This window comes from Castor canadensis, chromosome 16 (assembly GCF_047511655.1).
Source record: "Castor canadensis chromosome 16, mCasCan1.hap1v2, whole genome shotgun sequence".
Lineage (NCBI taxonomy): Eukaryota > Metazoa > Chordata > Mammalia > Rodentia > Castoridae > Castor > Castor canadensis.
Window position 1 is genome coordinate 28,288,747 of NC_133401.1, and position 27,299 is coordinate 28,316,045.

The 27,299-nt window shown below is 41.6% G+C and overlaps 1 non-coding gene and 1 pseudogene across 1 annotated transcript; one reads left to right on the top strand and one right to left on the bottom strand.

The window, feature by feature from the left end:
• Window positions 1-2,288: 2,288 nt before the first annotated feature.
• On the bottom strand, window positions 2,289-2,875 carry LOC109693154 (ubiquitin-like protein FUBI pseudogene; annotated as a pseudogene).
• A 23,166-nt stretch (window positions 2,876-26,041) lies between these two features.
• Window positions 26,042-26,148, top strand: LOC141418260 (U6 spliceosomal RNA). The gene has a single exon (XR_012442944.1). It is a non-coding gene; the product is annotated as a U6 spliceosomal RNA (small nuclear RNA).
• Window positions 26,149-27,299: the final 1,151 nt, after the last annotated feature.

A 27,299-nucleotide genomic window follows, 5' to 3' on the forward strand; every position in this document is an offset into this window, starting at 1 on the left:
ATGATTACTCTTGTGGAGGTCATCTCCCTCCCTCATTATGGAGGCACAGTGGGAATAAAATACCAAGAGAAATGAGGAAGGAAGGGCTGATCTTTGCCTATGGAAAAAGAAAGAACCAATCAGGAGCAATCCCAAATAAACTATAAAATGCAGCTGTAGCACTGTGGTCCTTTGTCTAATTGCCTGCCATTTTCTTTCCTTTTAAACGGAATCCCAATAAATCTTTGCTTTCTCCTATTCTCCCATCTGGGTAAATTCTTTTACCAATCTGTGGCTCTGCAATTCACAGCAATCTGAAATATTAGACCTGTTGATAAGATTTGGAATTAGGATTGATTGTGATTTTTATAAATTCAGCAACATTGTTAATCCTTCTAAAATGAATAGTGCTGGTTTCAGTTTTGGTTAATGAATGTAAAATCTTGTCACATTTCAATCAAGGAAATTAGTTCCACCTTCTTAAAAATCTTTGCTAAACTCACACTCACTAGACCACATAATCACTCCTTCCTGAGGATATTCTCTTAAAAATGTGAAGACATTCCTTCAGAAGTTTGGTAAAGAAACCCCAAAACTGTTCCCTGACAGTCAGCCAATGAAGGTCCCTTTTTTTTTTTTAAAGTATGGTTAAGTTTTGTGTCAAAAATGAAGTATAAAATGTTGTGGGCCAGGCATGGCTGTGCATGGCTATAATGCCAGCTACTTGGAGGCTGAGGCAGAGGATCAGGAGTTTGAGACCAGTGTGGGCTACATAATGAGTTTGAGGCCAGACCTAACGACTAAGCGAAACCCTGCTTGAAAGAGATAGATAGATAGATAGACAGAGAGAGAGAGAGAGAGAGAACCAGAGCGCTGGGGATGACTGATGCCTTCAAGTAGGGCCATGGATGTCAACCAGTCCTTCTCCCATGGGACGACATCCCTGGCATCTCTTGTCTCTGGACCCTGTTGCCTTCCAGGATGGAAAATGCTGGTGTGGTCCAAAATTAAGACTAAGAATGGATTTAGAAGAGGAAAAAGGGGCTTTCGGTGTCCAGTTGACACACGAACAAACCCTTGGAGTGAAAAGTGGAGAGACCACTTCCCAGTACAACACATGGGGCCACTTATTTTTTGTTCCTAGTGATGCTTGTCTACAAACCTGGGTTCCACTATGGAATTATGGGAGCTACATTACCCAGAATGCTCTGTTGCAATGGAAAGACGTAAAACCAATCAGCGTTCAGAATAGAGTGATTTCCGGCTTTAGCGTGACAGTTTAGGGTGGGACTTCTGGCCCTGTCCCGTGGGCGCTCTTTTTGTTTGACTTTAGCTCTGTGCGGCTATTCTCGCTTGAGGAGTGGGGAATGAGTGTGAAAGTGATGCGAGTGGGAATGCGCAGGCGTCATGGAGGTTGGGTCGACCCCAGCTGGTCTGAAGGCCTGGCGGTGGCAGCCATGCCAGGGTCCCCTCCATGCCCGGGTTCCCACCCTGCCCACCGACTCCAATGGCGGCCGGCTCAGGTAAGTGTCCTTAGTCACCCTGAGTGCTAGAACCCAGCTTTGGGCTCCTGATTAAGCCACTATAGTTTATATCTTTGTGTCCAGGTTATTGGGCGAGGTCGTGAGTGGTGTCTTAATTTCCTAAGCTACTACGATGAGGTTGGGGGAGTGTTAAAGGCCCAGTGCTGGTTTTATAAAGTGTTGAAGGGGCCATTGAGCCAGGTGCACTTGCATCTTTCATTGTAGAATCAAGTTTTATCTTCATTTTCAGGTGTTAGGAACCATGGAGGATACTGAAAGGAAGAGGGACATGGCCTGAGTTTGGCTTTTCAGGGTTTCCAAAAGCTGCTTAGTTTCAGAGAAAGTTGATGACACATCCTCGTACAAGTGTATCCTTTTACAAGTTTGCACAGGTAAATCAGTACCAAGGATGAGGCTTGGAGACAATGTACTCATTCTGTGTCCTGTCTGCTACGTTGGGTAGGGGAACAGGGAAGCCTGAGCCCCTGGAGCCTACCTCTCATGACCTCGCTCTTCCCACAGATTCCCATGACGATGGAAGTGCTGGTAGACACTGCACAAGTGAGTGGAAGATGTTCCTGGAGTTTAGGTCACCACACCCTTTGACTCTGTGATTAGATTCTAGGACCCTTCTTCTACTTTGCTTCCAGTTCTTGAGCCTGAGAACTCTTTCTTTCTTCTTTTTTTTTCCAGTACTGGGGTTTGAACTCAGGGCCTACAACTTGAGCCACTCCACTAACCCTTTTTTGTGATGGTTCTCCCCCACCCTTGGGTGAAGTGGCGTTATTAGAGAAAGCCAGGATTACATAGGACTTCAGAGTTGGCATTGGGGTCCTTCTTCTTGCCAAAGGTTGTCACAGCATGGACCAAGCATTGGTTATACTGCATGTGCTGCTTGGCCCAGCCAGTTGTCGTCATCTTCTTCCTCCTTTTCTTCCCTCCCTCCTTCCCTCCCTCCTTCCCTCCTTCCCTCCCTCCTTCCCTCCCTCTTTCTTTCCTTCCTTCTCTCCTTCTCTCCCTCCCTCCTTCTCCTTTTCTCCTTCTTCTTCTCCTTCTTCCTCCCCCCTCCTCCTTCCCTTCTTCCTCATTCTCTGTTTGGCCACCTTGGGAATCTGACCTTTCACTTTTCCAGCATGGGCCAGGGCCCATGGACTTTGCCTCCAAGCATGCCACCTCTAGAGTGGTCAGAGCCTCCACCCTACCTACTGGCCGAGGGTGGCCTCATCCTCCAGTGGTGTGCTGGCCAGGAGCATGACTTGATTTTCTGGGACGATGCCCTTCAGTGAGGCCACATGAGCCTTGATCTGGGCGACCATCTCCTGGGTGGTCACCTTGAGGGTGTGTAGCTCCTGGGCGTGGACAAAGAGCTGCATGTTGGCAACTGAACAGAGAGCTTAGCTGCTGCTACCATGAAGATGGAGTTAAACTGTGATATATATATTTTTTGAGATAGGATCTCATAAACTGTTTGCTCAGGCTGATCCTCCTGCTCTCTGCCTCCTGAGTAGCTAAGATTACAGGCATAAGTCACCGCTACCCAGCAAATCTCTCTCTTTTTTCTTGGAAGTACTGGAGTTTGAACTCAGGGCCTCACGCTTGCTGGGCAGGCGCTCTTACAACTTGAGCCACTCCACCAGTCCCCCTGAGAACTCTAAAATAAAGTCTCACAGTTGACAGTCAAGGCTTGGGCTTATCTGGAGAGTTTTCTATTGCTTGCTGCCAATGGAATGAAATATGAAAGGTTGTTCCAGGCATAGGTACTATTAGGCAAGTGTGTGAAGCTTAGCTGTTTTAGTGAACCAGAGTTTGCCTTCCTTCCTTTTGGGAACTGAGAGCGGAGGTGCAGGAGTCAGAAATGGACTGTCTCTTAGATGCTGATATCTATTGTGGAGGTGGTGAGAACACCGAGGGGTTCGGAGGAGAGGATAAGGTGATATAGCCCAGAATTCATCAGGCACCATATGGCTGTAGCACAGAAACCAGATTGTGTAGGGGAGGCAATAGGAAGACCAATGAAGAATTGTAGCAGTTGTTCAGTTGAGTGTTGATGTTGGTGTACCATTGTAGTGGCCTTGGAAGTGGAAAATGGTGGTATTCAGAATTAGTTTTTAAATAGGGCTGCCTGGGTTTTAGATTTTAAGGGTGAGAGACAAAAGTTGGAATATATGTGAGTACAAGGTTTTTGGGCTTAGCAATAGAAGGATGGAAGTTCTATTAACTGGGTAAAATTCACAGTAATTGTCATTGGAGATGTCAGGAATTTTGCTTTTGGTCATCTTAAGATCTTAAGAGTTTGAGATGTCTCAAAGAATAATTAACAGAGACATCAAGTAGACAGCTAACTACAGAGGTGTGAAGCCTCTGTGTGACACTTCAAGATGTAGACATGCAACACTGGTGGCAAGGGTGTGCACTATGGTGGTAACAGTTGAGTTACAGCTAGGAGGAAGAATCCTGGTTACTGTGGTAAGGCCCAGGAAAATGAGATCAACTGGGTCTTAAAAAGCTTGAGTACCTTAGAGTGGGTAGTGGGCATCACAAAGATGGTGTAGAAGTGTGGCCATGGGAAGATCCACCCAGATCATGGGGTGGATGATCTGGTTGGTGGCCCTGGTACTAATGGATGAGGCACAACATGGAGGCTGTTGCCTGGGTGTAACTGAGCAAGATGATGCTGATGCTAGGACTTGTGCTTTTTCGCTACACTTCACTGCCTAATTTTTTTGGGAGCCTTGGTGTATCTGAGGCCTTTCAATAAGGTGGGTAGATTAGTTTAGGGCTTGAGTAGTCATAAGGGATTATGAATGGACCTGAGGAAGAGGACAACTCATTCTGATCTTGGAATGAGGATTAGAGAAGACAGAAAGTCTGTGACTAGTGGGGGGTCATCAAGTGTACCATATGTGGAATTGGGCTAAGTGTCTGAGATCCATAAGTGGTTCTTGGAGGCTGAGGTGGAAGCAAGGATAGAGTCAGGCAGGGAGCCCTCTAGAGCAGGGTAGGGATGCCTGTGACAGTGGGGTCTGGCAGTGGTCTGGAGTTATGTAGGAGCATATTTCAAATTTCCATGTACTCTGGATGCTTTTGCTGAATTATGTCTAGGAAGATCAGGGAGGTACATATGAGGTGAGCAGGGGTGAAACTGGCTGTGGATGTGGGTGGTATGAGAGAGGGCTGATACAAGGACTGATAGGCATGTAGTGGAATCATGAAATCATGTTCCCAAGGCTTATTAACCTTAGGATGTGAAGATGAAGGGAGGTGTGTGTGTGAGGATATGCCCCGGGGTCCTGAGGAACAGGTCTGAGACCCCTCTGTTTAAACCCAATTTTTTTTGTGACACTGGGATTTGAACTCAGGACCTCATGCTTACTAGGCAGGTGCTCTTATCCCTTGAGCCACTCTGCCAGCAAGACCCCTCTGTTTAGATGCCAGGCACTAAGTTTAGTTGGTATCCTTCTCATCTCCCTGTTGCTTGGGAACCACACAGGGATCAGTGATACTATTAGTAGAGACCGGAGGTTCAGGGGCTCTGGAGCCTTTTGTGCTCTGTAATGTGGAAAGATGGGAATGAGGGAGAGCAGGAGATGGATGAGTAAGGCAGTGAACTTGGGGTCCTAGGAGACAAGCTGGTCCTAGATTGAATTTTCCTCATCATGGCAGGGCTGTGTGACTTGTTTTTGTGGTAGTGGGGTTTAATCTTAGGGCCTCATGCTTGTTTTGTAGGCTCTCTACTTCTTGAGTTACTCCACCAGCCCTTTTTTTGTGTTGAGTATTTTAGAGATGGGGTCTTGTGAATTATTTGCCCAGGTTGGCTTTGAACCATGATCCTCCTGATCTCTACCTCCTGAGTAGCTAGAATTAATAGCTGTGAGCCACTGGTGCCTGGCACTGTGTGACTTTTAAGGACCTGTTTATTTATGTCTCCCAGGGGAAGTTGGGGCTTTTTGATGAGGCTCAGAGGCTGCTGTACTTTAGCGTGATGCTGGAGAACTGTGAACTTGTAACCTCCCTTGGTAATTCTCTCTTAACAAGTCTGCTCTGCCCTTTCCAGAGCCATCTCACAGACTCTGCTAACTTCCTCACTGTCTTGACACATGTGCAGGAATGAGCTGTGCATGCAGAAAGCATGTCATGCCTGGTAAGGCCATAAGGGGAATTGCCATGGTGTCAGTGCGTCAGGAAGTATAGGATAGAGGGAAGATCATGGCTAACAGCAGTTATTTGGGTTTTTACTAGAAGGAATGGGAAATGCAAGGTAGGTTCAATGATCAGGGTCAGGAGTGGAAAGCTTAAATAATTTCTGTGGCCTTGCCTGGTATTTTCCAGTTTCCCAGTATGAAGTGTTAGGGTGCTTTAGGATAAGATGGATCTTAGTTTCCTGTGTGACAGATGATAAGGAGTTGGCTGGGGATGTGGGTTTTATTATTTTGCATATAAAAGATATATTCCTAGGTTAGCTAGTGCTTTGGTATCTCTAAGAATTGGCTGGCCCTGGAAGGGGCAGTGTGCCCCCAGTCAGGGAGGCCAGAGTGCCAATGTATCAAGAATAAAGAAAGCATGAGTATGTATTTAGTCCTGTGGTGACTGTATTTCAGACACACAAGTGATGTCCTTCTTTCACTCTAGAGACCAAGTCCAGAACCTCCCTGCACAGATACCTCACATGCTGAATCTGAGGTAGGATCTTGACTTTTCTCCACAAAGTCCATAAACTCAACCCTGCCAAGTGGCCATGACTAGGTCAGACAAAGCAGACATGACATGGCCCTGCCAACAAGTAGAGGAGACTCAGAACATTTAGCAGAAGCCCTTTGGCTCCCAGACCCTGTGCATCACCAGGCCTGTGCCTTTACATGGCTTCCCTAGTCACCAGTGATGACATTTTCACTCCTTGGAAGTGGAGGAGCCTCAGTGGGAGGGTGGAGCTGCTTGTATGAACCCGTCCCTTTAGGACTGTTGAAGACCCTGAAAATGTAACCAATTGTGACACCTTAGGACCAGCCTGGAGGGCATTACCTTGACTTGGCGTGGAATCTTCTATCCCAAAAGAACTCACTGAAATTCCCCAGTGTTATTCCAGCTCTTTACTCCAAGAGCATGAAGACCAATAGGTAGTGTTCATTTGCCTTCCAGGTAGGAGGCACACACACACTGTCTGAAAGATGTGTCCGTTTGGATTGATAGACTTTAGGAGCAGCTGAAATGATATCTTCAGCTTCCCAGAGCATCCAGTCTTACAGAGTATAGAATGATATGCCGCCAAACTGTTGGGTGCTCAGCTGTAGACAAAAATTCTCCAGGAATTTGTTGTAGTCTCTTTAAAAGTGCCAAGCCCCTCCTTCAGGGTCATGGTGCCATTTTTGGTGCCCCAGGATTCCTGTCCAAGCCATGCATCAGATTTGTGGCACCCAGAGTATCTTGGACCCTGTGGTAAAGTGCCTACAACAGTGAGTGTTCAGAAAAGGGTAATTTCTATGATTGAACAGCTGGTGCCAAGTAGAACTTCTGGCATCATTCTGGTGGGAGTTACTTAATGTGGCTCAAAGGCTCCTGTACCTCAATGTGATGCTGGAGAACTTTACATTTATTACCTCCCTGGATAAGGATGTCACAGGGTGTGACATGTCTGTTTACCCACTTTACCTCAGAGGAGGCAGCTTTGCCTCTTTCACTGCTAGTCTCTTGGTGCTGCTAACTTTTCCACTTTGGGGGCACATGTGCTGTGGGTACTAAAGCTGAGCTGTGTGCACTGCCCTAGCAACAACCCTAATGGCTCCCGCTCAAATGATTGCAGGCAGGAATTTGGGAAGAAGATGTCTGGAAGTCAGCTTAATGACTCTCTCTGTGCTTACCTGCTTCCTGACTGGGTGACTGACTAGATCCATGACAGTTTTGCCCCCTTCTCACTGACATTTCCTCATAGCTGCATGTTTCGGGAACTCCAAGCATTGTTGTGATTGCTATCCACATGGACTAGGGGCTGTACTTGGAAGACTTTTCTTCCAGTTTTCTTCGTAATACTATTTTTCTTTCCTCTGTAAAAGAGGAAGGGAAACAACCTGAGTTGTTCAGGTCCACTGCTAAGGACTTACTTGCCCTGTCTTTCTTTTGGTATTCTTTTTTTTTTTTAAGCACTGGGGTTTGAACTCAGGGCCTTCATGGTTGTTAGGCAGGTACTCTTACTGCTTGAGCCACTCTGCCAGCCCTGTCTTTCTCTTGGGATTTGTTTGCGTTCCTTTCAAAATGTACAACAGGGATATAGGAGTAATCCTGTTGCTACTTAGACATTCCAAGATAATCTTAGAAATGCCTGGTTCAATTTAGGGGCATCTGGGAGAGATCATGACATCTGTGCTCTTTTCATATCATATCAGAAAAACTGTCCTGTATCCTTAGTGTTTGCAGTGCAAATGCCACTTGACACACCCCATTTCTGCCTTCTCATCCCCATACTTGACACTTTCTGACTTGTCTTATCACATGTGCCTCCAGGTCCTGGCTGATTTTTTCCTTTTTGGTCTCCATACATTACTTGTTTTGATCCATGGCACCTCAGTAATGATCTCCTACACTGACTGATACCTAATGTGTTTTGAGGTATGCACATATCCTTAACTGTTTCTAAACACTGTTAGAATTGTTTTCTCTCATCTGGATTCAAGCTATCTTTTAGACACTATGCACTTTTCACCAGCTGGCAAGTTTTTGCTAAATAAGATTGTGTGGTAAGTTGTGGTGTAGCAAGAAAGGGGAGGCCAGAAAATAAACAGGCTGGTGTTCTGACAACAAGACAGAGGGAAGAGATGGCAAAGCAGAGAGATAAAACTTAAAGAATTGAAATATGAAGGTCACATAGCACTAGGGCAATGAAATAGTCAATGAAGTCCCATGCAGCCATATGTGGGTTGAACTTTGCTTTTTGCTTCTGTAACCTGCTTGCAAGGATATATAAGGAGAGACCCCTTTGTTCTCAGGGCTCAGCGTTTGGACATGAGTCTGCTCAGTCTGTGCTGGTACAATAAATGTTGCTTCCTGCTTATCTGCCTCAGTGACTCCTATCTCAGCTCATAATTTCCCACAACATTATTTAGGGGCTTGTTGGGATTACAGGAGATGGTGAGTTATCACCTCCCTTGTCACCAGAGTGCATCCCCCGGATGACTGGTAGGAGATCCCACCAGGCGCCAATGGACAGCTTGATCTGGAGGGGGTATTCATCCTCCCACTGAATCGTGGTAAGGGCCTTGGATGCACAAAGGAACTCACTGAGGTGCAGGAACCAATTTAGGAGCACCGCTCGTCATACTGGTAAGAACCCGGGTTCGAATTCAGGCCTGCCTCAAGAGACAGAAGAGGAGTCTGATCACCTTCCAGAGGCTGCTAGTAACTGCCTGTTGGGGTGAAACCGCATCTCTCTGTTTAGGGAGCAGGGTGGAAATATTGTGCTGTGTGAGAGTGTATAAAAGTGCGAGCCTGAGATGAAGACCAGTTGTGAAGTGAGTGAGGAGTCCTGTCCTTGGTTCCGTGGTGAACTCGTAAGGTCAAGGGTGAGCCCCAGCAGGACCTCTGGTCTCACTAGGGCCAAAGAGTCACTTAAGTCCCAGCAAGGGAAGCGGCAGGAGACAGAAGAAGCAAGTGCTTTTTCAAAACCCCTCCCCCTCTGTGTCTGTCTTGCCATCTGGTAACAGAAGGAGATGGGTGGAAATCAGAGTAAAAACCCTCCCTTGGAGTGTATGATTAATAACTTTAAAAAGAAATTTAATGGAGACTATGGAGTTAAGTTAACTCCTAACAAGCTAAACATCCTTTGTAAAGTAGATTGGCCTGCTTTTGGTGTAGGATGGCCCCTGGAAGGGTCACTAGATAAAACTGTGATTAATAAAGTTTACATAATAATAATAATACTAATAACAACAATAAACAAACAAAACCCTAAAACCCAGGAGAATGAGAAAAGCCAAGAGGCTAAAACTGGTCTTCAAAAACCAGACTCTGTTGTTTATTTAAATTCAGGTACCAATTTATTGGGCAGACTAGGGAAAAATCAGAGTCTTTCAGTCTTGATGGATAGCTTTGGTGCCCCAGTTTGTACATCTTCACCCAAAATGGGGATCCTGAAGGAGACTGAGGCTCAGCACTAACTGAGCTCTTACAAAAATTAACACATGAAGGATGGACTTGCACTGATGCATAAGATCTGGTCTGACTTAAAAGAAAAGGAATGTTGCAGAAGGGTTGTGAATGTAGAGAAGGGAAAATGGAGGAATGGAAACAAAATTGGGATAAGGTCTTCATGGATAAAGTAAGAGAAAGAGGAAAAAAATGAAATATCATAAAATGTTTGGAAGCAAAAAAAAAAAACTTCAGTTGAGTTTTTATGTCTTAAAAACAAAAAGCAAGTAGAAAACAATTTAGGATTATTAAAATATGACAGAAATACTGAACTTGCTGACCCCTTTACTTCTACAGAGCATAAACAGGGAGAACCTAACTAAAAGGGTTAAAAAAATAGCAACTTTGACTGTTGCTAGTTAAGAAAAGATTGTTTCAAAAGGTTGGTGCAGTAAGCTTGGTCTGTTATTGAGACAGTTATGAGATGCTTGTTTCCCTTGCTAATGGCTGGTCAGATTATGCATCCATCTAATGGTATGCTCACAGTGTGTGTATGTATAAAAACATCTTGAAAACAGTTCTTATTATACTATTATACAGTCAACGTAAAAATTATTACTCTGTTCTACTACTACTTTTAAGAAAACAGGTTATTAAACTTCTTTCAGTCAGGTCTCATTAAGATGCAGGCATTCAGGGGTTAACATTCCAGCTCAGACCAGAGGAGAGAGAGAAAAAAATCTTGGAATTTGGATAGTTAAAGAAATGACCTTTGTATGTTTCATTCTGCCATAAATACAATCTGGAATTAAATTCTCCTTTATAATACATGGGTCTATTAACAAATGAGCTTTCTATAAATTGCTTTTATACAAAAATAATTTCAAGGTTGCTTTCTTGTTTTTTCATGCAAATGTAAGGCTCTAACTTAAAAGGTTTTATGAGTTATTTTCAACAAACAACAAAAATATATAAAAGGTATTAAAGATATGGTTTAAAAAAAAAGTAAAAAAAATACTTTTAGATAAAAAAAAGATAATGACAAGCTCCCCCAGAGGAAACATATTTAGTTGTCACAAAGATATAGGTGCTTATGTAAGTGATTAAGTTAACTAAAATCTAAGAGTTACATTAAAGGTTTTATAAGGTCAAAATTTAAGGTACTGATGTTAAACTAAAACTTAATTCTCTAAGCTCATAACAACAAGGCTATTTTAAAAATATTGTATTGTTAATAACATTTACAAAAAAATTGTCTCAAAAATGGTTTTTGTTTTGTCAAGATAACTGTCAAAATTTTTTGGTGCTAGAGGTTAGTCCACAAATTTGTCAAGACAACAAGATTTTATTAAAACACAAAAAAGACAAGAGGCAGCTGAGCACAGGGAGTGCTGCTGCACTTATATAAAGATTGAGACAGATTTACTTATGTAAAACAAAGCCAAAGTACACCCTCCAGATAGGATAATAAATAAATAAATAAATAAATAAAACTCAAAAAGGAGCACTACACTGAAAGTCAAGACCTCCCAATTTTTATTGGACACAACAGAATGGAGGTGTTAGTCCTAATCCTTCCACATGTTGTATGGAGGAAATTTTTGCCCTGAGATAGCCAGATTGGGCCTATTATTTTAGAGGGGCTCCACTGACTACAGGTTGATGGGATCCTGCTGTATGTCATGAGCCATATGTAAATGTCAACAATCTGGGATGTGATCCCTTATCAACATCTGAGAATGATTCTTGGCCACTATGTTTCCTAACTCCACACTTAGTCCCCATAAATATTTACCTGATTTTTGTCAGGGTTTTAACTACAAAGATAACTGAGTCATGTTCATTTAAGAGTCAGTTTATGTTAACAATAAGGACAACCATGTTAGGACTAGACCCCTTCCCCTTGCAGATGGCTTACCTTTATCTCCCTGGATAGATGCCAAGGACAGTTGGGCAGACAGTGACCTAACTACAACTTATCTTTCTTGCCCAGCAATATTATCCCTTAGTAACCTTCCTGGTACTTTTCCACTAGCCCCCTATATCTAGCCCAAGCCTGTGTATGGCAATGGGCTGTAGCTCTCTTACTGGGGTCTCCCTCCATAGGGCTTCTGCCTAAACAATAAACCCTGAACTAGTGTTTGAGCTGTCTCTTTGCCTCTTCCATGCCTCTTATTTTCTAACAGTTTATATAAAACTTTCTAGATGACCTCATGGTTAAACAATTGTTGTCTTGGGTGATTCTAATACAGTTGGTATCCTATATGTGTCTGTGACTGGGCTATTTGCGGTCACTGACCCTGTTCTCCTCCCCCAACTGATAAAAATCGAAGGTTTTACTTCAAAAACAACTAAACTAATATGTATATATAACCTCTATAAAGTTGTAATGCTGTTGCTGGTTCCTATATTTATGTTTTTCAAGCCTTCTAAAATACAAACTTTAGATAAACATGGTAAAAAAAAGTTAGTGGTACTGATATACTGTTCTGTTAGTTGCTAAATTGTCCATCAAAATTTTAACCATGACTTTTAAGTTTTTGTCATTACAGTTCTGATCCTTCTGGGGCACTTACAATGAAGTCCATAAAAAATGACTCTAATAACTACTTATGTGTCAACCAGGTTAGCTTTTCAGATGTCTGCTTTTGTTAGATTTTGTTTTGTATTGTCCTTATCTAGAAGCCTGCTTCCTCTTTGTTACTTAAATTTGGCCAAAAGGGTCTAACTGGTACTGACTCCCGCCTAATCTGTTTGTTATTCCCCCCCACAACGAGCCAACCAAAATCCAGGAAAGAATGACCAATCAAGAAAGAGCTTCAGTCTACAGCCCTACCACCCTGAATGTGCCCTATCTCTCTGGTCTTGGAAGCTAAGCAGGGTCAGGCCTGGTTAGTACTTGGATAAAAGGCAGATCTTCAAAAGAGACTGCTCAGAGACAAGCAGTTTGGAGACAAGGGGGGAATGCCGTCAAAGTTCCAATGGAGTCACTGCTGCCAGACCTCTCAAAAATAAACAAAACTGAGAGGATTACAGAAATGGCTCTTACGCATGTGTGGCTATCTGGCATTAAAGCCCTTCTAGACACAAACTCATATTTTTAGACAGGGTCTTCTACTTAAATAGAGATAAAATAACTATTTTTACTGGCTCTAAACATGTTCTTTGATACTTAAAGATGGTGGTTTTAACTTTTTTAAAACAATGCATTTTCTTGGACATATATACTGATAATACATTGTTGCCATGGTACTTCTACTCAGTTAAAAAAAAAGACATTGTCTAGATGAAAAAATATATAAAATGTCCACACATTAAAACCCCATTGGAGATGCCCTTTTGTTGTTATCTTGTCTACTCTGTTAAAGTAACAGAGATTGCTCCTTGGATCCACCACAGCTGAGTCAAACCAGCTTCTCTTGAATGGGAGTGCATTCCTGATCCAGCTTCACCATGTAGGATCACCCTCTGGAACTTGAGCACCCTCCCCCAGCAGGACTCCACTTCCCAGGAAAAAATGGGACCAAGAATGGCAGGACAACAGCTCTGCTCTAATCACACCTTGGAAGTTGATAGTCTACGCATGACAGAAGCTTGAGGAATTGACTCTCCAATGGGACAACTGGACTGTTTTTACACCAGTTATCTCACTGTGATGCATTGTCACCCCTTGTTTGTATCTGTTGCTGTAATTCTCACCATAATCTTTGCCATAGGTCAGGCAGAAACCGCCTCTGCTGATTGGACTCACAGTGAAAGGTTTTTATTTGTTCTCTTCTATCTCTTTTGGGAATGATGCATAGTTGCTGTTTATTGTTACTGATGTGGTTTCCCTTTATGGCCTCAGAGCCCTCCTCCTGTGACCTATTTGGGCAGGAAATGTCACAGAAGTTTTACAATGACACTGCCCAAGAGACCCAATGTTGGGGAACTCCAAACCACACAAAACCCCAGCTCCACCACTGGCCAACTTTTCTAATCTCCAGAGAGCATGGAACAATCTTAACCACAAACATAGATTGACAGGCGCTCAGGGGACTGTATTGGATCTGTGGGAAGCAAGCTTATTTGGTGCTACCTAGCAGCTGACTTAAATCTTGTATGCTAGGCTCAATAAGACCATCTTTCTTCTTGCTTCCCCTCAGACAAAATAAAAAAACTGGTAGTCCCCATATATAAAAAAGATTAAGTAGACAAAACCGGGGTGCTTTACAAATTGGCAGTTAAAAAGGTAGCAAATGGCCTCCTGAATGAATTATCCAATACTATTGTTCTGCCACCTGGGGAGAAGACAGGTCCTGGGGCTATTGCACCCCTATATATATGCTCAACCACATCATCAGGCTATAGGCTGTTGTTGAAATTATAACTAATAAAACTATGAGAGCTCTCAATTTGTTGGCAAAACAAAACACTAAGATGCACAATGCCATCTATCAGAATTGCTTAGCTTTAGACTATTTGTTGACCTCTGAGGGAGGAGTTTGTAGAAAATTTAACCAGAGCAACTGCTGCTTACAGATTGATGATTGAAAAAAAAGTCACAAAAGAGATCACAGACAAAATGAGAAAGCTTGCCCATGTCCCATCCAGACTTGGAGAGGATGGGATCCCAATGACCTGTTTAGAGGATGTTTTTCTGCCTTAGGTGGATTCAAAACTCTGATAAGGGCAATAGGCCTAACTAGGAGCATGCTTAATATTGCCCTGTCTGGCTCCCCTGTTGCTGTGGTCTATCAAGACTATTATAGAGGCCATTATAGAAAGAAAAACAGCCACACATGTAATGATACTATGGAAATACAAACCCCTAGATCAAGGTGTTGCTCTTTGACCCTGAGTGGGTCCAAGCATCAAAGAGGGGAATAATGTAGCATGAAAGGGGAGGCCAGAAAAGAAACAGACAGGCTGGTGTTCTGACAATGAGACAAGGGGGAGGGGATGGCGAAGCAGAGAGATAAAACTTAAAGAATTGAAACATGAAGGTCACATAGCACTAGGGCAATGAAATAGCCAATGAAGTCCCATGCAGCCATATGTGGGTTGAATTTTGCTTTTTGCTTCTGTAACCTGCTTGCAAAGATATATAAGGAGAGACCCCTTTGTTCTCAGGGCTCAGCATTTGGACATGAGTCTGCTCAGTCTGTGCTGGTACAATAAATGTTGCTTCCTGCTAATCTGCCTCAGAGACTCCTATCTTAGCTCATAATTTCCCAAAACAGTGGGTCTTGATGGCAGGTCATGGGTAATGGTACCAAAAAGTGGCTATACCTGAAGGCTGTTGGCAGAGTTGGAAACCCTGCCTCTCCTTCCTATGCTGAATCTCATCCTTGTGTTCTTTGGCCTCTATTGAGGTTCAGTTCTGTGAAGCCTCCCTTCTGCAAATTGAACACTGTGTCCATAGCCTCAAAGTAATCCTGTGAAGCTGGGGAGTAGTTCAGTGGTAGAGTGTGTGCTTTGTGGGGAGCAGATTATGAGAAGCCTATGAGAACTTGACAAAAGCGCAGTTAGGCTCAAGAATCTGCAGGCTGAGTTTGGCATGGCCCCAGCCACAGAGGAGGGCAAGGGCAAAATGCAGCACAGCTGCATTTCCTAAGATGTTTACGTTCAGAAAGTAGTGATCACAGGTTTCTCCTGTTACAATGTCATACCCCTCTCCAAGGACTGTGACTCCACCTCCTTGTTTGCCACTGTATATAAAAGACTTGCTGAAGTATGTAGGTTGGTAAGCTGCTTGCAAGGTTGGCTGCTGCTGATGACGCTGCTGCAGCTACTGCTGATGCTGCTAGTGGCTGCTGTGTGTCTGGGAGTCTGAGGACTGACACCTAAGGAATTATGCTAGAGATTAGAGGAAACATGGGATAGTGCAAGTCTGAGGACTGGAACTTTAAAGAATAGAAAAGAAGTAAGGTTTTAAAGAATAGAGAAAAGAAGCAAAGTAAAAGAAGAGAAGTACTCATGGCTGAGTAAAATTCCATTGTGTATAAATACCACATTTTCTTAATCTATTCATTAGTAGTGGGGCATCTTGGCTGTTTCCTTAACTTGGCTATTGTGAATAGCACTGCAATAAACATGGGTGTGCAGGTGCCTCTGGAGTAACCTGTGTTGCATTCCTCTGGGTATATCCCCAGAAGTGGGATTGCTGGATCTTGGCAGATCTATGTTTAGATTTTTAAGAAGCCTCCATATTGTTTTTCCAGAGTGGTTGCACTAGCTTGCATTGCCACCAGCAGTGTATGAGGGTTCCTTTTCCCCCACATCCTCGCCAACACCTTTGTTGGTGGTGTTTTTGATTATGGCTATTCTGACAAGGGTGAGGTGGAATCTTAGTATGGTTTTGATTTGCATTTCCTTTATGGTTAGAGATGGTGAGCATTTTTTCATGTGGTTTTTGGCCATTTGAATTTCTTCTTTTGAAAAAGTTCTATTTAGTTCAGGTACCCATTTTTTAGTTGGCTCATTGATTTTGGGGGAGTTTAGTTTTTTGAGCTGTATGTTCTGGTTATCAGTCCTTTGTTTGATGTATAGCTAGCAAATATTTACTCCCACTCTGTGGGTGGTCTCCTCAGTTTAGAGACCATTTCTTTTGTTGTGTAGGAGATTTTTAATTTCATGTAGTCCCATTTGTCCATCATTTCTGTTAGCTGCTGAGCTGCTGGGGTTCTATTGAGGAAGTCCTTGCCTATACCTATTGCTTCCAGAGTATTCCCTGCTTTTTTCTGTACTAGCTTCAGAGTTTCAGGTCTGATACTAAGTCCTTGATCCATTTTGAGTTGATACTAGTACAGGGTGATACACATGGATCTAGTTTCAGTTTTCTGCAGACAGATAACCACTTTTCCCAGCAACATTTGAAGAGGATGTCTTTTCTCCATTGTATGTTTTTGGCGCCTTTGTCAAAAACAAGGTGGGCATAGCTGTGTGGATTCATATCCAGCTTCTCTGTTCTGTTCCACTGGTCTTCATATCTGTTTTTGTGCCAGTACCATGCTGTTTTTATTGCTATTGCTTTGTAATATAGTTTGAAGTCGGGTATTGTGATACCTCCAGCATTGCTCTTTTTGCTGAGTATTGCCTTGGCTATTCGCAGTCTCTTGTGTTTCCAAATGAACTTAAGGTAGATTTTTTTTCAATCTCTGTGATGAAAGTCATTGTGATTTTGATGGGAATTGCATTAAACATGTAGATTGCTTTTGGTAGTATATCCCTTTTTATGATGTTGATTCTACCAATCCATGAGCATGGGAGATCTTGCCACCTTCTGTAGTCTTCCTCAATTTCTTTCTTCAGAGGTTTGTAATTCTCCTTGTAGAGGTCATTCACATCGTTTGCTAAGTTTGCTCCTAGGTATTTGATTTTTTTTGAGGCTATTGTAAATGGAATTGTTTTCATATATTCCTTGTCAATTTGTTCATTGTTGGTGTATAGAAAAGCTAATGATTTTTGTAAATAGATTTTGTATCATGCCACCTTGCTGAAGCTGTTTATGGCATCTAGGAGTTTTGGGGTAGAGTTTTTTTTGGATCTCTGAGTTATAGAATCATGTCGTCTGCAAATAGGGATACTTTGACAGTTTCTTTACCTATTTGTGTTCCTTTTATTTCTTCTTCTTGTCTTATTGCTCTGGCTAGGAATTCCAGGACTATATTGAATAGGAGTGGGGAGAGTGGGTACCCTTGTCTCATTCCTGGTTTTAGGGGAAATGGTTTCAGTTTTTCTCCATTAACTATAATGTTGGCTATAGGTTTGTCATATATAGCCTTTATGATGTTGAGGTACATTCCTTTTATTCCTAGTTTTCATAGAGCTTTTATCATGAAGTTGTGTTGAATCTTATCAAAGGCTTTTTCTGTATCTATTGAGATGATCAAGTGGTTTTTGTATTTGCTTCTATTAATGTGCAGTATAACATTTATAGATTTGCATATGTTGAACCACCCCTGCATCCCTGGGATGAAGCTGACTTGGTCATGGTGAATGATCTTTCTGATATGTTGTTGGATTCAGTTTGCCATTATTTTATTGAGAATTTTTGCATCGATGTTCATTAAGGAGATTGGCCTGTAGTTCTACTTTTTGGATGTGTCTTTGTCTGGTTTTGGGATGAGTGTAATACTGGCTTCAGAGAATGTGTTAGGCAGTGTTCCTTCCTTCCTATTTCATGGAAAAGTTTAAGGAGAGTTGGTATTAGCTCTTCTTTAAAGGTCTGATAGAATTCCGCTGAGAATCCGTCAGGTCCAGGACTTTTCTTTTTTGGGAGACTATTGCTGCTTCAATTTCATTTTGTGATATTGATCTGTTTAAGTGGTTAATATACTCTTGGTTCAGTTTTGGATGGTCCTAAGAATCTAGAAATTTGTCGGTGTCTTCAAGATTTTCAAATCTGTTAGCATGTAGGCTTTCAAAGTAGTCTCTGATGAGTCCCTGGATTTCCTTGGTGTTTGTTTTCTCTCCCCTTTTGTGTTTCTGATTTTACTGATTTGAGTTTTTTCCCATCCTCATTTTAGTCAGATTTGCCAGGGGTCTGTCCATCTTGTTTATTTTTTCAAAGAACCATCATTTTTGTTTCACTGATTCTTTGTATGGTTTTTTGGTCTCTATTTCATTAATTTTGGCCCTTATTTTTATTATTTCTCTCTTTCTGCTTGATATGGGCTTTGCTTATTCTTATTTGCTTATTTGTTTTTCTAGGAGTTTGAGATGTAGCATTAGGTCATCTATTTGAGGTCTTTCTGTCCTTTTAATATATGCACTCATGGCTATAAACTTTCCTCTTAGGACTGCCTCACCTCCCATTCTGGTAGGTTGTGTTTTCATTTTCATTAACTTCCAGGAACCTTTTAATTTCCTCTTTTACTTCATCAATAATCCACTGATCATTGAGCTTCCAAATGTTTGCATATTTGCTGCTGTTGTTTTGTTATTGAGTCTAGTTTTAAAGCATTGTTATCAGATAGAATGCAGAGGATTACTTCTATTTTCTTATATTTGCTGAGGCTTGCTTTGTCCCCTAAGATATGATCAATTTTGGAGAATGTTCCATGGGCTGCTGAGAAGAATGTATATTGTGTGGATGTTGGATGAAATATTCTGTAGTCATCAGTACGTCCATTTGATCTAAGGTGTGGTTTAGTTCTAGAATTTATTGATTTTTTGTTTGGATAACCTATCTTTTGGTGATGGGGGATATTAAAGTCTCCCACTACAATTGTGTTGGAGTCTATATGTGCTTTTAAGTCCTTTAGTGTATGTTTGATGAAATTGGGTGCACTGACATTGGGTGCATATAGGTTGATAATTGTTGTTTCCTTTTGGTGTATTTCCCCTTTTATCAGTATGAAGTGTACTTCTTTATCTCATTTGATCAATGTAAGTTTGAAGTCTACTTTGTCTGGGATAAGTATTTCTACTGTTGCCTGTTTTTTGGGGCCATTGTCTTGGTAAATCTTCTTCCAGCCTTTCACCCTAAGCCAATGTTTGTTTCTGTTAATGAGATAGGTTCCTGTAAACAACAGATTGTTGGATCTTCCTTTTTAATCCAGTTTGTCAAACGGTGTCTTTTGATGGGGGAGTTGAGTCTGTTGACATTCAGTGTTAATATTGATAGGTATGTGGTGATTCCTGCTATTTAGTTCTTTTTGTTGTTTAAGGATTTGATTATGTGCAGCTGAATAGTGCTACTTTCTGATTCCTTGTCTTTTTTTCTCCTGTGGTTTGATACTTCGTGTCCTCTTGTGGTTTTGTTTGCTTTCATCTTCTATGTGTAGAATTCCTTGCAGAATCTTTTGTAGTGGTGGCTTGGAGGTCATATATTGTTTTAGTTTCTGTTTGTTGTGGACGATTTTTTATTGCTCCATCTATTTTGAAGGATAGTTTTGCTGGATAGAGTATCCTAGGGTTGAAGCTATTTTCATTCAGTGCCCTGAATACTTCACTCCATGCCTTGGTTGCTTTTAAGGCTTCTGTTGAGAAATCTGTGATTTTGATGGGTTTATCTTTGTATGTTATTTTTTTCTCTCTTACAGCCTTCAATATTCTTTCTCTATTCTCTGTGCTTGTTGTTTAATGATAATATGTCATGGGATGTTCTATTTTGGTCAGGTCTGTTTGGTGTCCTGGAGGCTTCCTGTACCTGAATGGGCAAAACTTTCTCAAGATTTGGGAAATTTCTGTTATTATTTTATTGAATATATTACAAGTCCCTTTTGCTTGGACCTCTTCTCCTTCTTCAATGCCCATGATTCTTAGGTTTGATCTTTTGATGGAGTCAGTGAGTTCTTACATAGTCCTTTCACAGGTCTTGAGTTGTTTGAATAACTGTTCTTTCTCATGGCCAGCGTGAGCATGTCCCTTGCCTTGACTGGGAGCAACTGGGGATTGAGAAAAAGGACACAAAAACAGACATATAGAAAAGCTGGGGCTGGGTGGGTCCAGCACCCCTGATGAGAGATGCTGGCGACACCCTCCACCTCCAAGTGCATTTATTTATACAGCATGTATGGGAAAGCAGGGTGAAATGCAGGTTGAGTTCTCATGGGTTCAGTCATGTAGGCAGCAGGAACATCACAGCTATGGTATGTTGTTATTTACTACATACTATCCAACTAGGTCAGCATGTCCTGTTTTTCTTGCAAGGCAGCTTTGCTGAACCTTGCCTCCTCTTGGCTGGGTCAGTGCCTATCAGCCAAGAGGCCCTTTGACAGAGCCATGCTCATGCCAAGGCTACTTCCACTGCTTCAGTCTCCCCTGTTGCAAGACAGCCTTCCTGAACCTTGCTCACCTCCTTTGTGCTGGGTCCTTGCCTTCTCAGCACAAAGGACTTTGACATGGCCTTGGTCCTATCAAAGTTTTCTCTCAGTCTATTTAGTTACTGGTCTCCCACAGTTCTCCCACAGTTATCTTTTAGTTCTGAGATTCTGTCTTCCACAGGTTCTAGTCTGCTGGAGTAGCCTTCCACTGTGTTTTGTGTTTCTGTTTTATTCTTTTTTCTGAGGTTTTCCATATCATGGGTCACTTCTTCCTTAATATTTTCTATTTTCATCCTTAATTCATTTATCTCTTTATTTGTAGTGTTCTCTGTTTTACTTTGTTGTTTATTTAGGACTCTTCTGAGTTCATTTATTTGTACCTGTGTCTTCTCATATTCCTTATTTTTGGTGTCTTGAAATTTCTTGTGTTCATCTTGTACATTTTGGTTAATCATGTCTAGTATCTTCTCCGTGAAATTCTCAGTGATTATTTGCAAGATTTCTTCTTTGAGAGTGTTTTTGTGGGCATTGCTGGGTTCCTTGGTGTCATTTATATGTGTTTTGTTGGAGTCAGGAACTGGGTGTTCATTTTCTTCATTTCCCTCCAAATCCTATATTAAAAAAATTTTTTTTGAGGAGAGTGGTTCCATCCCTTCTTCCCATTACTTCAGTTGGTGCTGTGCAACTGTGTTCTTTTTTTTTTCATTTTTCTTTTATTATTCATATGTGCATACAAGGATTGGTTCATTTCTCCCCCCTGCCCCCACCCCCTCCCTTACCACCCACTCCGCCCCCTCCCTCTCCCCACCCTCAATACCCAGCAGAAACTATTTTGCACTTATTTCTAATTTTGTTGTAGAGAGAGTATAAGCAATAATAGGAAGGAACAAGGGTTTTTGCTGGTTGAGATAAGGATAGCTATACAGGGCATTGACTCACATTGATTTCCTGTGCGTGGGTGTTACCTTCTAGGTTAATTCTTTTTGATCTAACCTTTTCTCTAGTACCTGTTCCCCTTTTCCTATTAGCCTCAGTTGCTTTAAGGTATCTGCTTTAGTTTCTCTGCGTTAAGGGCAACAAATGCTAGCTAGTTTTTTAGGTGTCTTACCTATCCTCATCCCTCCCTTGTGTGCTCTCGCTTTTATCATGTGCTCATAGTCCAATCCCCTTGTTGTGTTTGCCCTTGATCTAATGTCCACATATGAGGGAGAACATACAATTTTTGGTCTTTTGGGCCAGGCTAACCTCACTCAGAATGATGTTCTCCAATTCCATCCATTTACCAGCGAATGATAACATTTCGTTCTTCTTCATGGTTGCATAAAATTCCATTGTGTATAGATACCACATTTTCTTAATCCATTCGTCAGTGGTGGGGCATCTTGGCTGTTTCCATAACTTGGCTATTGTGAATAGTGCCGCAATAAACATGGATGTGCAGGTGCCTCTGGAGTAACAGTCTTTTGGGTATATCCCCAAGAGTGGTATTGCTGGATCAAATGGTAGATCGATGTCCAGCTTTTTAAGTAGCCTCCAAATTTTTTTCCAGAGTGGTTGTACTAGTTTACACTCCCACCAACAGTGTAAGAGGGTTCCTTTTTCCCCGCATCCTCGCCAACACCTGTTGGTGGTGGTGTTGCTGATGATGGCTATTCTAACAGGGGTGAGGTGGAATCTTAGCATGGTTTTAATTTGCATTTCCTTTATTGCTAGAGATGGTGAGCATTTTTTCATGTGTTTTCTGGCCATTTGAATTTCTTCTTTTGAGAAAGTTCTGTTTAGTTCACATGCCCATTTCTTTATTGGTTCATTAGTTTTGGGAGAATTTAGTTTTTTAAGTTCCCTGTATATTCTGGTTATCAGTCCTTTGTCTGATGTATAGTTGGAAAATATTTTCTCCCACTCTGTGGGTGTTCTCTTCAGTTTAGAGACCATTTCTTTTGATGAACAGAAGCTTTTTAGTTTTATGAGGTCCCATTTATCTATGCTATCTCTTAGTTGCTGTGCTGCTGGGGTTTCATTGAGAAAGTTCTTACCTATACCTACTAACTCCAGAGTATTTCCTACTCTTTCTTGTATCAACTTAAGAGTTTGGGGTCTGATATTAAGATCCTTGATCCATTTTGAGTTAATCTTGGTATAGGGTGATATACATGGATCTAGTTTCAGTTTTTTGCAGACTGCTAACCAGTTTTTCTTGAAGAGGCTGCTATTTCTCCATCATATATTTTTAGCTCCTTTGTCAAAGATAAGTTGCTTATGCAACTGTGTTCTTGATAGGTTAGTTGGTGGTTTTAGTCACCTGTTTTCTTTCCCTTGATTTAATTTTTGTTTTGTGGCTGTCTTGGTGTGCTATTTCTGTCTGTGGTGTGGGTGTAATTTAGCAATAACTAATTCACAGGTTCAATACCTGACCAGTAGTTAATATATTATATAGAAGACCTCTTGGTGTTAATATCTATAAGCAGTAGGAGTTGGGGAAGTTAACGTTTGTTAGGCTACCTGTAGAAGTTTGGGAAATTGGATAGGGTGGCACTAAAAGGGGAGGTGGGAAGCAGTGTGGGGGCTGCTGGTTTTTGTGGTCCTTGTGTGTGTTTGGGTGTATTTCTGTTGTAGTGTAGGGTGCTTATGTCAGGGATTGCAGGGGATTGGGGTTGTGTAAAGCTGGTATAGTAGGTTGGTCAGCAGGTGATGAGTGTGTAGGAGGGAGGGGGTAGTCTGGTGACAGGATGGGGGAGAATAGGAGGGGATGGTGAGGGCAGGGGAAAAGAGTGGGTGAGAAGGGGCAGAATGAGTTGTTGGGATGGAGAGCAATGGATTTTAACACAGGAGAAGGAGGGAAAGTGAAGGGGGTGAGAGTAGGGGTGAGAATAGGGATGAGAAGATTATAGTAAAGTTGATAGTATGGAAAGAAAAAAAGATAATAGGAATAGAAATAAAAGTAGAAAACCCACAATAACAAAGCAAACAAACAACAGGAAAAAAAAAAAACACCAAACAACCAAATGAAAAACACCAGGTTCAGGAACAATAGAATTTCAGTCTTAGTTTAAGTTTTGGAGTTACTCTTCCAGCATCCAGTCCTGGTATTGGCATATAAACAGAAGCTCTGATGTGGTCTCATCAGGTGATTGGCTTGTGAGTAGTGTTTTGTTCTTTTGTCTACCAGTTTAATTGAAATTGTGAGGTGAGATAGGTTGCCAGATCATGCAGGGTGGTCAGAGCTATTGATTTCCCCATCTGATAGCTGTGTTACCCTTCAGCTGCAACTGTTTGGTCAGCTCCTCCCCCAGTGAGGTGGGGGCAGTTCAGTTGTGGATGCTGCTCACTGGCTTAAGAGATGAGCTCTGTGATCCACTACATGCCCTACTTTGGGGGAGTGGCTTATTGCCTCCCACTTTCAGTCTTCACTGCTTTTCCAGTGTTTGTTTACTGATAGGTTGAGGTGAGATTAGCTCCTTGCCCCTCCCCCACTTTCAGCATTCCATCCACCCATTCTGCTGTCCTGCTAGATTACATACAGTTTGCTGTTTGTTATTCAGTTTTGTTGGGGGTGGGGATCAGTCTGCCCAGGGGCTGTGCTGGCTTGTGTTCTGGGGGGGGGGTGGTGGCTGGGGGAGTTCTTCATGATGCATGGTGTTCACCTGTTTGTTCTGTCAAATAACGAGCATGCAGGTTTGGAGCCAGAGGCAGCAGTGGTGGTGGCAGTGGCAGCAGTGGCGAGAAATGGCTCCAAATTTTCTCAGTGTAATGTGGCTTGGGGAGGCTTTCCATGGGCTAGGGGTTTGCAGCTGTTAGGTGCAATTAAAGGCTGATTTATGGGTTAGTCTTTGAATTTTTTCCTGCACCTAGTGTGACAGCAGTTGTTATTTTGGCTAGAAGCAGTCAGAATTACCCAAGAGTGGCTCCAATGTCTCAGGGAGGTTTTGGAGTCACGGAGGTTAGGCTTTCTGCTTCTGTACCCTAGTCGCCATCTTGAATCACCACCAGGGGTCGATTTCAAGGGTGGCATTGGCTCAAGTTTTACCTGGCAGTGGATAAGCAGATATCCTTTGATGTCATTTTTTTGTACAAAGTTGTGGTTTCCATAGTCTCCTGTGATAATTCTTGTTATTGAGTACATGTACCTGAGACCTCTCCTTCCTAACCTCCTGGCTTTATTTATTTTTTCTTACATTTTGATATGAGTCAATTTGGATTCTGACAGCCTTCATAGAATCAGTCCTTCCACATTTACTAATTGCAATCAGATCTATCTCTTTTTTTGAAACCTGGCTTTGCCCTCTTGGCTGTATGAACTTGAAGAAATCATAGGAAAGAAACAAAAGGTCAGCTCCTATATTTGTATCCAGTGAAAAAGACCCTGTTATTTAGTGTAACTCCTTCTCTCATTCTCTCTTCTTCCCGCCTTTCTTGTTTTTCACTTCCCTTTCTCCAACCTTGGCAGTCTTGGCCAAGGTGCTGCAGAGGCACGCTGGTACTGGAATTGAGTGCCAAGAATTTTGGGCAGGAAAGGAGAGCATGGGATAGGTAAAGCAGATGTGTGTTAGCCATGTTTTAGCAAGAACACAAGGAAGCTGGTAGTGAGGAGGTAGGGAATCATAGGAAGGAACAGTAGCAAGAAGGCTATGAGTGTCAGTGTGTAGTGCATTGAAGAGATGTGGAATGGAGGCAGTGGTTATGGGAGTGAGATCCCCCAGAGGTAAGTAAATGGTCTGAGCAAACAAGTAAATATATTGCTGTGAGTAAACCTTGGTTTCCCACAGTTGGAGGAAGTACTAATATGAAATAGGGAAAGTCTGGAATGAATCTTAGAGTCTGACTTGAATTGGAGAGATTATGAATATCTTATCACATATATTTATGTTTATACATAGTAAATACAAAATGATATAAGCACTTGTGTGTTATGCATGTAAGAAATCTAACACAGGTTCTGGATAATGAGAGAGGCCAAAGCAATAAATACTGGTAGCTGTGAGCATAGCTGATGGCAGCATTCTTTGGTGAAATGGCCAACACCAGTCTTGTATTTGGGACAATGTAAGCAGAGCCTAAACTTTCTTGGTTAAAATTATGGGAACTTTATGGGTCATTCACTGATCAAATCTTGGATAACCCGAATATGGAAATAGATAATGGCTGTGTCATAATGTGGTTCATTGAATCATGTGGGGATACAAAAGAACCTTTGATAAGAACAGAGGTAAGGAACAAGAAGAAAAACCTACAGTTTGGCACTGGTGTCTCATGCCTATAATCGTAGCCACTCAGGAGGCAGAGATCAGGATGATCACAATTTGAGGCCAACCCTATCTTGATAGGCAAGGACCCTATCTTGAAAATAACTCTCTCTCTTACACACACACACACACACACACACACACACACACACACACACACAAGGCTGGTGGAGTGGCTCTAGTGATAGAGTACCTGCCTAGCCAGCATGAGACCCCGAGTTCAAAACCCAGTGCTGCAAAAAAAAAAAGTACTTAATAAGGAAAACCTTTTCTTGGGTCATACTGGGGTTTGAACTCTTTCTTGTAGGTAGGCACTCTACCACTTGAGGCACTCCCCCAGCTCATGAAAACCATTTGTTTACAGTAGACTTCTAATATTGAGGGTTAACATTACACATCAATTTTTTTGAGCTCAAAAATTGAGATTTTTGTGCTCACTTCAGCAGTACATACACTAAAATTGGAACAATACAGAGAAGATTAGCATGGCCCCTGCACAAGGATAAAATACAAATTTATGAAGTATTCCATATTTTTAATGTCTCAAAAAAGTGAGCTTTTGTTCCATTCATTATCAATCAGATCCTTTATTGTGTGATTATCAGCCTTCAAGGTGTCATGTTCATTTGCTTTTTTCATTTCCTGTACTTTTATTTTGAGATTTTCTCATCTGTAGTCAACTAGTTGGTTGGGGTTTTGATCACCTGAAGTCTTTCCCATAAATTATTTTCTATGTTCTGGCAGTACTGGTTAGTGGAATGGTTGATATGCCCCCCCCTTTTTTTTATCACTAGCTTAGAGGTATAACTCAGCAACAACAAACTCACCAATTCAGTAGCAAATCAGATATTTAATGAAACAAAATACTGTTGTTAGCATTATCTATATAACCAATCATGTTATATATGAAGGGGAATTCTTATATCGTAGGGTAGGGGAAACATAAATAGGAGGACTGTGGTCCAAGCTGGTCTGGATATAAACACAAGACCGTACCCCAAAATTAGAGCAAAAAGGATAGAGGTAGGCTCAAGTAGTGAAATTCTGGTCTAGCAAGCATAAGACCCTAAGTTCAACCCCTAGTACTGTCTCCCCAATTGAATCTGGACATTCTATCTCATGAATATTAGTTTATTTGTATATTCATGTACCATTATGCCTAAGCTTTAATCCATGGAAAGATGTGTAAAAACTCTCATTTTTATTTAACTGTGATCAATTCTTTAGGATTTAAAATTTTTCAATGTTATTATCATTCTCCACTAATTCATGATGTATGATATTATCTGTTAAGTGAACAATACATTCACTAATTAATAATGTTTCTTGGTCTAAAGTTAGGTCAGATGGAGTTTGGATTTATGGGTCCCCATCTTTGAGAGAGATACCAACTTTTGTTTTTACCAATTACTAAGTAGCCTGATGCTTCTTTAGCAGAGGAAATAGTATGGTTGTCTTGTTGTTGCTCCTCTGAACATAAACATGGAAGAAAACATATATATATATATATATATATATATATATATATATATATATAAAATGAATCATAGAACTTAGATTTAACATTTTGAGATTCCACAATTGGAAGGATTTAGAAGTGCTGTTCACAAACGGTGATAAAGAAACACTCTGGAGTTGTTCAGCAAGACAAAAAGTTTTACTTCTGCAGAAGGGTGCAGCCACAGACC